This window comes from Myxine glutinosa, chromosome 2, assembly GCF_964187855.1.
Source record: "Myxine glutinosa chromosome 2, kmMyxGlut1.1, whole genome shotgun sequence".
NCBI classification, from domain to species: domain Eukaryota; kingdom Metazoa; phylum Chordata; class Myxini; order Myxiniformes; family Myxinidae; genus Myxine; species Myxine glutinosa.
In genome coordinates, this window is record NC_136262.1 from 83,858,532 (window position 1) to 83,865,644 (window position 7,113).

Consider the following 7,113-nt stretch of genomic DNA (forward strand, 5'->3'; position numbering starts at 1 on the left):
TGCTAATGATTTCAAACTTCGCACATAGTTTCCTTATGATAAGTTACAGATCAAGTTCGAACTTCACGACGTTTCGATCATTTTTGACAAATTTATGGCACTTTGAACTTTGGTAATTCTGATAATTCTGATGCTCCTTAACTCAGTGCCATTTTAAGTTTTAATTTCCTTTAAAAAACATTTTCTTTCAAGATATTCCGCTCACAAGGTTCAGACATACACGGCGTCAGACATACATGGCGGCGGCCATCTTGGATTTTGACGTGGGTTGCACCCACACATCAAATTAGAATTCGGTACTTCACTTACGCACGCACATCCGCACGCACGCACACATGCACGGATGGACGGATGGACGCACACATGGACGGAGGGGAAAACCATAGTCCCCCTTTCGCTCCGCGGTGCGACGGGGGACAAAAAGCTGAAATGTCTTGAGTCAATAAGTATACAACCCCTTTGCTATGACCCAACAGATTGAGTTCAGGTGCATCCAATTTCCTTTGATCATCCTTGAGATGTCTCTACAACTTGAATGGAGTCCACCTGTGGTCAATTCAATTGATTGGACATGATTTAGAAAGAACACACCTTTCTATATACTGCATAAGGTCCCACAGTTGATAGTGCATGTCAGAGCAGAAAATCTACCATCCATGTCCAATGGATTCTACCATTTCTACTGTCTGTAGTACTAGATTTTGGATTCTACTGTCTGTAGAACTGTGAGATACTAGCATGAGTACCCGGCCTTGCCGCCGGGGGAGGGCTGGGGATTGAGGGAGGGAGGAGGCAGGAGAGGAAGGGGTGAGGAAGGGAGTGGGGGAGTGGAAGGGGGAGGGAGGATGACAAGGAGAATTTTTTTTACCCGTGCAAAGAGTGCTTTAACCTCAGTGTTACCCAGGTAAAATAGAGGAAATTGTAATACGCTCTGCCACCAACACCAGGCAAAAGATGAGGCAAATGATGATGTGGTTTGATGAGACGAAAATTGAACTCTTTGGCCTGAATGCAAAGCACTACGTCTGGCAAAAACCAAGCACAGCTCATCACCATCTAATACCTTTCCTACTGTGAGGCACGGTGGTGGCAGCATCATGCTATGGGAATGCTTTTCAGTAGCAGGGACTGGGAGACTTGTAAGGATAGAGGGAACAATGAATGGAGCCAAATACAGGCAAATCCTTGAGGAGAACCTGGTTCAGAGTGCAAAAGACATTAGACTGAGACGAAGATTTATGTTCCAACAGAACAATGACCCCAAGCAAACAGCCAAAGCAACACTGGAATGGCTTCACTGGAACGTGAAAGTCCTTGAATGGCCCCGCCAAAGCCCAGACTTGAATCCCATTGAGAATCTGTGGAATGACTTGAAGATTGCTGTTCACCGACACACCCCTCCATCTCCACAGAGCTTCAGCAAATCTGCAAGGAATAATGTGAGAAACGTCCCAAATGCAGATGGGCAAAGCTGATACAGATATATCCAAGATTACTCAAAGCTGTAATCGCTGCTGAAGGCGCTTCTATGAAGTATTGACTCGGGGTTGAATCCTTATGCAAATTAGATATTTCTGTATTTTTTATCAAAACAAAACTTCTCATTTTAATCCATTTTAAATTCAGGCTGTAACACAACAAAATGTGAAAAAGTCAAGGAGTGTGAATACTTTCTGAAAGCGCTGTATGCATATTTTTGTAGCAAAATGGTTTTTTTAACTTGCATGTAAAAAAAACAAGAATTGCCGCACTGTTGTCACAATGTGTGACAGAAAATATATGTTATTTTGCCTCCTCTGTCCTCTGTCTCCTCTTGTCCTCTGTCTGTCCTCCTCCTCGGTTATTCGGTGTATGGAACCTCAGTGCGAGTGAACTGACTTTAAAAATCCAGTAACCGGCCGATTAGGAAACACGCACTTAAAGCACCCTTAAAATGTAAACAGCATTATTGGGAAACATTTAATGTGCTATTAACCCTTTGAGTACGGGATTTTCGTTTTGATAAAAATACCCCCGGTACGGGATTAATTTGGCATTTTGGTATGGGAATGCAACCACGTACTGACGATCTATTTATAGGTATAGTCGATGACGTGTAGTAACGTCAGCCATACACTAAACTTTTTCGCGTGTTGCGGCACTGGACGTCATCCATACTCAAAGGGTTAAAAGATTAACTCGACACCTCCCATCCATGTAAGTCTCCGCCACGGTTATATCAGAAGGACCTGATTCGTCACACAGTCACAGATTGTTTTACGCTAATACAGGGCCTTTCAAAAATTACATAACGCTATTTTTAAAATAAAATCTGACACCCCCAATCCCTCTGTAATACTATGAACCTTCGCTCAGCACCCCGTGAGATATTACATAGCACTTGAAGACACTCCCCCCTCCTTCCAATCAACACGACCCAAACAAAGCCAATGGAAATCTGACGCAATAAGCCTGGGCAGTGTATGATCAGCAGAGGCCTATAGGCCTGATGTCTTTGGCCCACTAGAAAACCAAGATGGCAGCTGTATTATTTTGTCTGGGTGCCATGATGTGTGGAGTCAAGTGACAAATATGGGTGCAGCTGTCCGACCAATGGGCGCACATTTCAAAAATGGACGATTACCAAGAACCACAACATCAACAACCATGCGGAGCTCGAGCAGGCCTGCGACATGTCCAAGGTTTTAAATTGGCTGCAATGAAAGATAATTTATTACACTGGTCGACAAAATCCAACTTTTTTTCTCTCATCAAATATGTTAACACACTTTTTACCAAAGCCACCAAAGGTGGATGGAGGTTATGTTTTCACACCTGTCTGTTTGACTGTGAACAAGATATCCCAAATAGTTGTGTACGGATTCGGACGAAATTTGGCGTAGATATAGCGTATGTGACACGGACGACATGATTAGATTTTGGTGAAAATCTGGATGCGGATCCGGCTAGTAGAATTTTTAAGTGATTCTTCACCATTGGGAGATAGGGCTAAAAACGATACATAGCAGGATATCTCAAAAAGTTGTCGACGGATTTGGACGAAACTTGGTGGTCCGGTTGGGTGTCTGACAAGGACGATTCGATTTTGGTGAAGATCTGAATATGGATTCGGATACGAGAGTTATTTAATTTTTCAAGTGATTCTTCACCATTTGGAGATATGGCCAAAAACGATACATAGCAGGATATCTCAAAGAGTTGTGGACGGATTTGGACGAAACTTGGTGGACCGGTTGGGTGTGTGACAGGAAATACCGGATTCGATTTTGGGGAAGATCTGAATATGCATTCGGATACGAGAATTATTTAATTTTAAAGTGATTCTTCACCATTGAGAGATTGAGCGAAAAGTGATATAAAAAAAAAAACAAAAAAAAACCTTAGGGTTAAAAAAAAAAAAAAAAAAGCGAAAAGTGATATATAACATGATATTTCAAAAAGTTATGGACGAGTTATGACTAATCTTAGTAGACGAGTTGGGTAGGTGACAAGAACAAGCTGATACAAAACATAAACTGTTCAGCCTGGCGGAGGTATGCGCTCTACCGAGTGTCCTAGTACAGACCAGTTTTGCACGCTGATTCCAAATCTGTCTTTGGTTTTCCTCTTGCGTGTCTCGTGGAAAACCAAAAACAGATTTAGAATCAGTGTTCCAAGAGCTATATAGCTAACCTATAATGATATATGATGAAAATGACTTGTTGGCCAGTGTGATTAGACACCAGCATTCAGTGTCCTACTATTTTCAAAAGAGCAAGGAAATATTAGTTGACATCTTCTTCGAAGGACAGACAACACGTGCTACGATTTAACATTCCGACTGGAAAACATACAGGACAAAAGTTTACAGTTGGATCATAATCCAATGGGAATTAAGCCCAGACCAGAGAGCTTATAGGTGATGCACGACCTCAGAGCTATCCTGTCATTCTATATTTTCAAACCTGCCTCCAATAAAAGCAAATATGTCTTTACACCGAAGGCAAATATTAGCACAAAGTATTTCGTTTAAATATAACCCCTCATTTAAGTGTCATTGGAAGGAAAGAACGCTGGAGATCAAAAAAATCAGACGTTTAATTTAATTTTCAACTGATACCTTATGAGAACAACCTCACAAATGATTCAAATATGATTTTTCCCTCCAAAAACGTTTAAAATTGAATTTTGAATATCGCGTATACAAGGGAGATGTTGTGCGGAACACCTGCTTGCTTGTACAAATATATGGACTTGGAATGAGCCCGAGAGATTTTGCAGTTTTGAGGCAATGGTCATAATAAAGTTTGTAGATGCATTTTTGGATTTAAACTCGTGCAACCTATAAATGCAATTTGCTCACATTTCCACATTTCCTACTGCATTCCGTAATTGAATATCTGTGCAATGCCGCAGTGAAGCACTTCATTTGAAACCCCCTAACCCTTGTAGACTGGCAAGTTATTTGAAGCGAGCGGAGGCCCTTGTGATGCCTGGAAATTGAGGAATCTTGCTTTCCTCATTCCCCAAGGAAGTCCAGGCCCAAGAATCATTACTTGCAACCTAATACAACTGACATCACAGCGGCGGTAAAATTGCTGCGAATAATTAAGGGTCACGCACCCTTTTTGTAATGTATTAGCCCTTTTTACCTTCATAGTAAATGCCAAATCATGCAATTATAATGATGGAGGTGCTAATTCAGCATAACCACAGCTTATCACGTCAGCACATGTCAGACACTTAATTTAGCAATCTGTGGAAGCAGTTCGAGCCGGCTCAAGATAGGCCCCGAGGTGAAATTAATGACCCAGGCCGGATCCCGTTTACCCACTTGCACTGCTCTGCCACAACGCCGCTCTAAATTGGTTTTGCGTGTTTGCAAAGCTCGTAAAAAATCCCATGCCTTTGCTTTTAGCCACCTGCCTTACTCCGTCGTCCCGGCCATATTTTTTTCATCCGAGTCCGACGATGATGCCAAAATGATTGTTGAGCATTTTCTCTTTAGCTGTTTTCCGAAGACAAAATGCGCCCAGGATGTTTCTACGACTTCAACAAGTGGGGTTGTTGAGCGATATTTTCAAGAGAGAAAAAGTCATGTAACTTCACCGAGATTTTTTTTGTTTTCTTTTTTAAGTTAAAAATGACAAAATGATGGAAGCCAAAATCTTGGGCTCCGATTGCGACTGTTTACATTAGTCAGGTTCACTATGTCAGTAAATTATATTTCGTTCAAAATCATGGTAGATTAGCAAACCTATACATTTTTGGAAAGGTTATAGCATAAGGAAACTAAAAATCAATGTTTACATTTGGAGAGATACCTGTATGGCGGCCATTTTGGATTTTCAAAATGGCCACTGTAAAATACATATTTTGTTCTATTTCTGCCTCTAATTACCCTAAAAACTTTTTAAAATATACTAAACCTATATTTTCAGGGACAAGGAATCCAATGAAAGTATCAAATTAGTGCTATGGGGAATGGTAAGACACGAATCAAAGGTTTTGAATTGCAAAATACCGTCTTTATATTCGCGATAAGTTGCATAATCAAATACATGTTATCATTTTGTACAGGCAGTTAATAACATCAAAATGTGTCACAATAATTCATATCACCAAACATACACAGGCAGTCAGCAAAATCATACATACACATGCAGTCAGTATAACTTCACATCTACACAGGCAGTCAATGACAAAATATACACAGGCAGTCAATGGCATCAAACATACACGATTACAGAATATGCCATTTAGAGTTCGTCATCACTGTCCTGTGTGTCGTATCCGACAATATAGTCCGCATCGTTTTCACAGTCCGTTCCACACCAGCAAAGGTCGGTCAAATTGATTGGCAAATCGAATTGGTCGAATGGTCGATCGAATCGAATTCGATGAATCGAATCGAATCGAATCGATCGAATTGGTCGAATGGTCGAATGGTCGATCGAAGCGATTGGTCGAATGGTCGAATGGTCGAATTGGTCGAATGGAATTGGTCGATTGGTCGAATTGGTCGAATCGAATTGGTCGGAATTGGCAAATGTAAACATTGATTTTCAGATTTTCCATGTAATAACGTTTCCAAAAATGTATAGGTTTGCTAATCTACCATGATTTTGAACGAAAAAACATAGTGAACCTGACTACATCTATATTTCGATATCTGAACCATGGTCACATTTCTTTCATAGCGAATAAAGATTTCTGAAATTGAACTCTAGGACCAGCCAATAAGAATATTGGTTAATTATAAATTAACTAGTAAAAAGCCCGTCAAAAATGATGGATTGGAACATTTTATTTGATGGTGCAGCCTCGTGAGTGTGCCAAAGTCTGAAGCCTCGGCCTCGTGTCAGCCCTGCTTCCATCTTCTTTATTTATTAGACATCCTACGGATGTAAATTAACCCTCGATTTACTCTGCGTACGTTGCACATCACGTGCAGCAAATTTAACCTCCCTGCACCTTGTATTTATTGTTATTTAAAAAAATACATTTCTCTACACCGCCCTTGAGGCTCAGTTTGCAAGCCACCGTCTACAATTCCAATATAATAGACGTAATTACTCTTTTGTGGAATTTTTTTTTCGAGTTTGTTTTATCCTCAAAAATAGACCGTAATGAACACACATTCGTGTTAAAATATTGGCCTTTAAAATCTACCCTTATGAAGGGGGACAAACATCTGTACAAACACACAAACTGACATTGTGTTTTATACGGTATATATTATTATTAATATTATTATTATTTGGTGCAGACGATGGTGAAGAGGAAACCTGAATTATTAAATCAAAGTTTTCTACATTATTATCTTTTGAAACGACTCATATTTCACGGTCATGGATCCAAACTTCTGGGAAGGAAATGGCACATCACCCAGTACCCTTGCCAAGAAAGTGCTTTGGCATTACCGAACCTGCCTTCGGGCAGAACACCAGAATATGACTACAAAGCCCAACTACAAAGCCTAAATTTAAAGCTCAGGTTTCAACAACTCGTTGTTAGATTGTTGTTAAACAACAAGTTGTTAAATGTCCTGTAGTTGAATATTTTAATCTTCCAAATATAATTTTTACAATGCTCATTTACAGGCATCAACAGTTGGCAGGATTTATTTGGCAG